Source organism: Capsicum annuum, chromosome 7 (genome assembly GCF_002878395.1).
Source record: "Capsicum annuum cultivar UCD-10X-F1 chromosome 7, UCD10Xv1.1, whole genome shotgun sequence".
In the NCBI taxonomy this organism is placed as follows: domain Eukaryota; kingdom Viridiplantae; phylum Streptophyta; class Magnoliopsida; order Solanales; family Solanaceae; genus Capsicum; species Capsicum annuum.
Window position 1 is genome coordinate 212,633,385 of NC_061117.1, and position 9,691 is coordinate 212,643,075.

Sequence of the window (9,691 nt, forward strand, 5' to 3'; positions counted from 1 at the left end):
CAAAAATTCTAAGATGTTCTGCTTGACCTGAGGTTTGGTTCCAGAAAAATAGATTGAGCTCTTGTCAATATTGGCTTGTAACTCTGTGGCTTTTGAGAATTTCAGGAAAGCTTGATGGAGCATTGTTACAGAGTTAATATCAGCTTTACAGAACAGAAGAAGGTCATCTACAAAACATATGTGCTTTATATCAAGTTGCTTGCACCTGGGGTGGTATTGGAACCCATTCTTTTGGTCTAGGAATTTCAATTCCCTATTCAAATATTCCATAGCTATAACAAACAAATAAAGTAACATAGGATCACCTTGTCTTATCCCTCTTTTTCCTTAGAAAGGTTTTGTAAGCCCCCTATTCAAGATCAGTGAATAAGAAATAGAACAAACACATTCCATAATCTAGTTGATAAACTTCAATGGGAACCCCAACTCAGCTAAAATACTCTTAAGAAAACACCATTCTATTGAGTCATATGCTTTACTGAGATCAACTTTCAGTACACATCTTGGGCATAATCCTTTCCTTTAGTACCATTTGAATAACCCATGGCTAAATAAGATATTATCTATGATACTTCTAAATAGTCAGGATTTTTGTGAGCAACTTATAGAAAGTGGTACAGCAGGCTATTGGTTTGAAATCTTTTACCATGGAAGGGTTGGAACATTTTGGGATCAAAGTAACTGCAGTGTAACTAAATGCTCTCAGAAGCTTACCAGATCTAAAAAACTCTTTTACAGCAAGTAAGACATCATCTTTGATAATAGTCCATTGACTTCTATAGAATTCCACAGGAAAACCATCAACCCCAGGAGATTTCTTTGATGGTATACTTTTCATTGCACTTAAGATTTCCTGGTCTATTACTTTTTGTATGAGTTCAAGCTGCTGAAAGTGTAAGAGGAAGGGCCCTTTCTTGATAACCTCAGAATTTGGGCAAGGCAGCTCAGGGGTAGAATCACCCATTATCCCAGTAAAGAACTCAATAAATTTCTTCTTAATAAGATCAGGGTTAGTAACTTTATTGCTTGAGTTATCATAGATGGAGGTGATGAAGCTTCTATTACTTCTGATCTTACATTATGCATGGAAGTACTTGGAATTGGCATCTCCACATTTGATCCATATTACTCTGGATTTCTGTCTTAGCACCTTCTCCTCTACCAAGTTCCAATGTTGAAATTCCTTTAGTAGCTTGGCTCTTCTTGTATCAGTTCGTGATTCATAGGATCTGAGGCTAGATTGCTCTGTGTGATGTCTAACAGTATTCTATTTTGTTCAATTTTCTGTGTGTAAGCTTCCATATAAGTATTCAGTTCCTGCAATCATATTTGAGAGTTTTTAGTTTTTGGTTTAGCTTATACATATAAGTTCCATAATAGTTCTTCTTCCACGTATTTGCCACAATCTCAAGGAATTTTTTATGCTCCAACACAATACTATATAGTCTGAATGGTTTAGGTCTGGAAGCTTGCTAACTAATATATTGGACCAAGATTGGAGAGTGGTCAGAAATCCCAGGTGATAGGAATTCAACCTCCACATTACCATATATTTGTAGGCATTGATAGTTTCCAAGGACCCAGTCAATCTTTGAATACACTCTTTGATCTCGCTATTGTTTATTACAAAAAGTATTGTAGAAACCTTTTGCTCTTAGTGCAGTAAGCTGGAGTTGGTCTATAAAATCCTTGAAATCCTAAACTTCTTGTTGAGTGACTAGTGACCCAAGTCGATCCTCACAAGTTAGCACAACATTAAAGTCTTCACTCAGGATCCATGCCTCTTGAATTGTAACACCCAATGCTTTGAGCTCGTTCCATAGTTCTATCAATATATGAACTGCTCTTTTGTCAAGATTATAGACACATTTACTGTTGCCACATTAGACAAATTCTTCCATTTGGGGCCATCGGGTAGTTACAACAAGTGTTCCATCCCCCCACCATCTTCTTGAGGATATTACCAGCTTTAGGTTCTTTTACTCTAGTTTCCAAACACCCAAACATATCTATTTTGGACGTTTTCAAAAAGAGACTAATCTCCTTCTATTTCAGGGGTTGATTTAAGCCCCTGATGTTCCATGTCGAGATAATCATATGTTTGGGGCCTCTCCAGGCCTCTCCGGATGTCCTTCATCATCAGTGCAGTGCATGAGAGGGCCAAAAGAGTTTGTATCACTATTGCTAGTACTGTCATGGTTATTATTAACATATTCACCTTGTTATATATGTCCTGAATTTTACACAATTATCTTATCCTTGTAAGAGCCTTTTGGATCAGACATAGGGGGGTCTATAGGTTTATCCTCCTTTTAGGCTTCATCTTTCTGCATCCATTATGTCTTCTGGGGCCTCTTCCTTCTTCTGTTCCTCCTTTTTTTTCTTTGCACTTCTTTGAATTCATCCTTCTCTTCTACCTCTGACTCATTTTGAAATCTACAATTTGCTATGACATGCCCAAACTTCAACCAATTCTCATAATATTTTGGTTGCCATTTATATTTTACTGGTTGTTGGAATGTACCAGTAGGTGTGACCATTTCTATTATGTCAATTAGGGGTTGTTCTATGTCTATTTCCACTAGGACTCGTGCATAAGATATTCTTTCCATGTTGGTAGTAAACTGGTATGTGTACTTTGGCTTGCCAATGGCACTTGCTATTTTACTAAGAGCTTCTCTAGACCAGTATCCTACCGGTAGCCCAGGTAAAGTAACCCATAGGGGTATAGTGGTGATACTATTCGAGTTGAATTTGAAATCAATGTCCCAAGCTTGCACAATGAAAGTTTTTTTATGAAAAGTATACGGTCTGCCCATTAACACCCTATCACAATCATCTGTTGATTCAAATCAAAAGATAAAATAGCCATCATCATGATTCAGTACTTGAGGTTGTGTATCACAATTCCAGGCATGCAATATGTAAGTCTCAATGTATGGTATGGGGTATCCCTAATAACAAACCCTATAAGAGTATGTTTCCAGTACTCAGTTAGACTTTGAATATCCTCCTCAACTATACTGACACAGATCTTACCTTGATTTAAAGTTAGGGGAACATAGGATAGATCATTTCCTGCTGTTCAATTCGCACCAAACTCCTTCTGCACTGTATCAGGTGGATTCGCAGCTGAAGAGAATTAAAGTTTCTAATTCGTCGGAGGATCCATCGAAGCACCATAGGTTCTCAGATGTACTGTTCTAGGAGAGACAGAACTTGATGATGTATTTTCATCATCTTCAGGTATTGATTTGAATTTTAGGGGTAAGAATTTTTCAAAAGTAATCGAGGGAAGATTATATCTAATACCATCCTGAGGTGTTACAATCTTTGCCGGCATAGTGATTTCTGATCGGGTCATGTTGGCTCTACCGCTAGTGTGGTTGTTTTTTTTTTTTAAGTTCTTCACCTTCCTTCATATATTTTTAGAACATAAAGTGAATAATAGATCCTAAAAGGTAAAGGAAAGAGGTGTAAGTAATTGTTAGTCTTGAAAGACCCCCAACCACCAAAAGACTTTACATCACTTCTCAACCACTTTCCCGTGAAACAAGGGTCTATGTTTTAAGGAAAAGTACAACAAAAGTCAAGTCTTGAAATTTGAAACTTGAAAAAAAGGCTCTAAGACTTATTCTTCCCTCCTTAGAACAAATTCCACCAATCCAAATTAAAATTGGTTAAGATTTGGGCTTTGGAAAATAAAAATTTAAGAAACCTCAACCAATACGTGGCTGCCACATCATCAAGTCACACTGTTCACGCATCAAATGTTGGATCAAATTTCAGATTATTAGTTTCACTTTATTGTTTCCTTGGTTTTCTTTCTTGATTTTAGAATTAATTTAACAACTATCACCTACTTAGTTGTAGATTAATTGTTGAATCTGTTCCTTTCCTGTCTTCGTTATTTGTGTGATTTTTCTTATTTTTAACTTGTAGTAACTTCTTTGTTTCAAGTTCTTAAGTAAATTTTATTTTTGTGTCTTGAGTCGATCAAACAAGAATCTATTCTAGCCGCCAAGTAGAATTGACATCCTATTGACTACCGGAGTATAAACAACTTTCAATATTCGCCGCTCTAATTGTGAGAATCACAAAGGTGAGTGTATACGTGTGTTAGTGAGAAGCTTTACTACTAATCTTGTTTGTTTATTCTGTAGGTTCAAAGGTGATATAAGGGGAACATGTCTTCGATAGCCGAGGATTATTGTGACTACAACATGCGAGACTATGATTGTAGCGATGTGTTTTATGGCTACGAAGTTGAGGGAGATTGTGGGGGCTATGAAAATAGCCATGATCAAAACTTGGGCAGATTTGAGGGTTTTGATTTTAGGGGAGAAAATAAGGGGAATGATGTGCCTAGTTCTTATGGTGAATTTGGAGATGATGTAGGACCTCATGATGGTTCTTATAATGAAGTTGGGGCATATGAGGAGTCTTATACTTCCCACTCTTAACCTACATTTGGTGTTAGGTATAACCCTTTCATTCGTAAAGCTTATGAGAGCTATGCTGAGAGTATGCGTGTGGTGTGTGAAAGATCACACTCTTCACCTTATAGTACTTCTTATCAAGGTCCACATGGTGTGATTGGTTATACTATCTATAGTAGAGGTTGCCCCATGAGAAGGAGAGGGCAAGTGTTCCTTACAATATTGATCCAAGGAGGAGTGTACACTCTGGAAAGGTGACTATTTGTGGGATACCGGGCTGCCTTATGGTGTTGAATGATAGGTACTATGGAAACTACATTCTTCCATACATGGTTGACTACTTAGGGTTATTTCGAGAGCCTTTACTTATTCCATACTACTTGGGCGAGTTCAAGGTTACCGAGAGGGTAAAAGTTGTCTTCTACCAATTTAATTACCATAAGGAAGTGTGATGCGATGTTTTTTCCTTAACCTATGGTTATATGAGCTTGGGTGACGATTGGTTTTCATGACATCAAGTTACTAATGTTCAAAATTGGCCTAATATTGTAAGAGACCAATAGGGAAATCGCCTCATAACGTACTTGCTACCCAAACCGCAAAGAAAAATGCTTACCTACTCAAATCCAATTTATGATGAGAGACAAGAGATTGAGAGGAGTAAGAGAGTGCAAGGTGGTAATCCTAGAGTGGAAAAAGAAGAGGATATGTGGAGTGAAGTAAGGGGATTTCCACCAAACCGTGCTAACATTCGTTGTCCTTCTATTTCTAAGAACATTTATGTAGGTACCAACATGGAAAGTGAAGGTGAACAATGCCAAAAGGAAGTGTTGTCCAAGATTGTGGAGGACCTTCACCCCACAGCAAGAAAGAGTCTACTCAAGATCTTAAAGGTAAAATAGCTAACTCTTACACTTTAGTGCATATGAATGACAATTGTATGGCTAGTAAGACATTGAGTGTAAGTAGTAGCTTACTTATTTATGAGTCTAATGATTCCTTGCCTCTTGTTAATGATGTACATATTGTGAGTTTGGATACACTAGTTGATCCTATTGATGATGAAATTGACTCTTTTTGTAAGACCAATTTATGTCCACCTAGTGTTAAAGCCTATATGTTGAACGGAAGTACATCATCTTGTGTAATTGGTGTTGATCAACTTGTTTGTTAAAATTATCCCCCACTTCAGTATGTGTGTGATATTCTTAATAGAACTCAAGTGAGTGAAGTATTTGAAAATGTTGGTCAACAAAGTGGGAGTGAACTCAAGATCTCTTCTTGGGGTAATCTTGTGTTTGGAACATCCTTGAAATTTGATATTGATCATTTAGAGCGTGAGGAACTTTCTTGTTCCAAATCTGTCTGTGAGGTAGATCACACTCTCTTTAGGTGTAATGTCTTGTTTGAAGATGATTTAAACACTTCTAATAAAGCTAGTGGTGAAAATGATGGTATAGCTTGCCTTGGAAGCTATAGCATATATGCTAACCCACTTTGGTGTGACAACATTCCTCCTAAAGATGGAAACCTCTTCTTGGAAGATGAGAGTAATCTTAGGGGTAAGGAATATGTAGTTGCGGAAGCTACTTCTTCTTTTACTTTGTGTGACTTTATTGTTGAGAGTACTCATGGTTATCATTAGGAAACTAGTAGGGAGTACACACATGAGGGCACCTTGGTAGAAGTCGATTTGAGTGATACCTTTCTCTACTCTCTATTTGCTTTGGATGATATGTATGCTATTATAGAGAGTATGTCATTTAGTTTGGGTGTAGACCACGGGAAAGGGGAGTGTTTTCTAGACCCCTGTCTATGGCCACTTTTCCCATTTGACCCCGCTGCCAAATGTAGAATAGGGATGTTGGTGCACCCAACTTGTTTCTTGGTCTACATGACAAGAAAAGTATCACTCTTGGTGTATCCCATAACCAAATCCTTTGTACATCTTTCATTGAGTTTTTAATACTCACTTCAAAGGATTCTTGGTTATACTTCAAGTATGTACCCCCTTGGCGTGATGATGTTTATTGTTGTGCTAACCCTAACCCTCATGCCATGAGGATGTTGTTCTTGTTTGTCCTTTCTCTTATTTTGCAAGGTACAGATTTGAGGTCGAATCCTTTTCAAGAAGGGGAGGATGATACAAGTGAAATGGCCGCATTAGCTTTCGGTGGCATCATTCAAAGTCACTACCTGAATAATCAATCTTTGGTCCCATGGATAGCACGGGATCATACTTGTAGGGGTTATTTTGAGCATGCCATCAAACAAACCCGTGTGTGGAAGATTGTTTGGAGCCTTGAAGACTAGAGGACTCACGATTTTGGACCATATTTGATGGTTCACGGTTTTGGCCCCTTTTATTAAGGTCATTTTGGTTACTTAGCCTCAAGGTCATTTTGGTCTTTTAGCCTTATCTAAATGACACTCCATTGCCACCCACCTCATTAAGGACATTGGAGTCATTTTATCTTTCTTTTGTAATATACTATATATAGTCTATGTAAGGTCATTTCTCTTTAGTTAATGAATGATGAACATTTGAAAGACTTATTCTCTCTTTGGAGAGTGCAACACCTTAGTATAGTTCTTAGTTAGGGCTTGAAAAAGTCATCCTTAGTATAGGGCTTAGAAAAATCAATATTGTTCTTTGCTTGGAAACGGTGAATCTTGAGGTGAGTGATTCCCTTGGTGGTCACTGTAAGAGTTGTTGTTACATTAATTAGGGGTTTAGTGTTTGAATCACCCTTTGTTCCTAAGTCTTGTAGCAAATCTATATCTCACTATCTATCATTTTATTCTTGTAATCTTGTTATTGTTTGTAGTGGACTGTTTTTGTGTCTTGTTGAATCCAAAAACTTGTGTTATTTTTGTCATCTTGTTCTTCACGATTTGTGGCTGTTTTGGGTGTCAAATACACCTTTTTTTCTTGTATTCTTGTTGTATTTGTCGAATCCGAGTGAGGTCTTCATTTGGTCCACAATTTGTTGTGATTTGTGGACTATTTTGGAGGGTGTATTGGACTATTTTGTGGCTGTTTCGTGTTCCTCTTGTTTGTCTTGTATCACACCATAGTGGGTTAGCATATAGGCTATAGCTTCCAAGGAAAGCTACATCATTATTTTCACCACTAGGCCTATTAGGAGTGTTTAAACTACCTTCAAACAAGACATTGTACCTAAAGAGTGAATGATCTAACCCGCGAATAGATTTGGAACTTTCACTCTCTAAGGAATCATTATCAAGTTTCAAAGATATGTCAAGCACACGATTAACCCTATGAGCCAAGCAAACATTAGAATCTTTACAACAACATAAGCTCATGGGTTCACTCCTTTTTTTCTTGACCAATATTTTCAAATTCTTCACTCACTTGAGACTCATTAATCATATCACACATATTCTCAAGTGGTGGGAAAGTTTTACACATAAGTTGGTCAACACAGATTTCACTCGATAATGTACTTTCATTCAACACAATAGCTTCAACACTAGGTGGACACAAATTGATCTTACTAGAAAAGTCGACTCGATCATCTATAGGATCAACTAGTGTATCCACTCGCACAACATGTACATCATCCACAAGTGGTAAGGAATCAATACACTCATACGTAGGTAAGCTACTACTTACACTCAACGGCTTATTAGTCACACTTTCATCATCCACATGTACTAAAGTGTAAGAGATAGCTATTTTACCTTGACGTTCATGAGTACGTTCGTCTTTACCTTGGTGTGAAAGTCCTTCTCAAGTTTGGGAAGCAACTTCCTTTGGGAAAATCTCATCACAAGGTGTTTGGACCTTAGATTTTGGATTTGTTAGGATAAGTATGGATACCAATTGGCGTAGCCTTTCAACGTGTCATTTTATGTCTTCAATATTATCGGTGATGCGGTCAAACGTGGCATCGAGATTGGTGGCAGCCATGGTACCTAAGAAAAGACAAAAACGAACAACAAAACAAACAAACTTGCTAGATCAAAAATGCCTCACCACACTCTCACTCTCAATTTTTACCTCACACTTGGTTTCACAAGTGTTGAAGGCCAGCTTGTACTTCGTGAGTGATTAGGGAGGAGTCCACCTTGGTCTAGAATAGATTTTCATTTGAGTTGACTCAAAGAAAATTTGCTTACGGACTTGAACCAACAAGATACAACAAATTCACAAAAGAAAAAAAGCACAAAAGAAACGTAGACACGAACAAGGGATTCAAGAACTAAGTGACAACCTTGTAGAAGTTTACTAGATTGTTATTTAGTACTAGGATTAATTAAATGAAACTAAGAGACAACAAAATGAAACTAAGAAATCTAAAATTTGAGCTCAAAAATATTGCGTGAACAGTAGCAATGATGACGTGGTGGCCACGTATTGGTTCGGTTTTATCAAGTGGTTATTCTCAAATGTTCAAGTCTTGGTCAAAAATTAATTTGGATTGGTGGAATTTATTTTAGGAGGAAAAATAAGTCTTGGACCCTTTTTCAATTTTCAAGACTTGACTTTTTCTTGCACTTCTCCTTAAAACATGGGTCCTTAAATCATTGAAAAGTAATTGAGAAGTGATATAAAGTCTTTTGGTAGTTGGGGGTCTTTCAAGACTAACAAGTACATTCATCTTTTTCCTTACCTTTTAGGATCTAGCACTCACTTTATGTTCTAAAAATATATGAAGGAAGGTGAAGAACTTCAAGAACAACAACAACCACACCAAGAACAATAACAACAATCTTCAAGAACAACAACAATTCCAACGGCCAACTCCAATCCACAACAACAAATGACAAAGTCTCTTTAGTGTTGTGTCTTTGATTTTAACAAGAGATCAAGGTTGTGAAGAAATTCAAGAATACAACAACATTCACCAAGAACTACAACAACAACACTCCTTTCAACAACAATAACCACACACATGACTAAGTCAAGTTTTTCAACAATAATGTCTACCACACGGTCTTACTTGGTCATGACAACAACAACAAAGCTCAAACTTAGATATTGACTCAAGTGTTAGTAAATAACAAAGCTAACCCTAGAAAAACTCAAGACAAACAAAAATCTCGGCCAAGACACAAGAAGAACGTAATTCTTGGTCAAGAACACAACACGGGCAAATTGCATTCTCACATGTGTCCATCTTCGTGGTCGTACTTGTATCAGGGGTAAAATAAGTTTTCATAAGAAGCAGGTATGAAATCCTCCCTTGATTCTTTGGCACAAAGATAGTTTATGCATCTTGTTGTGT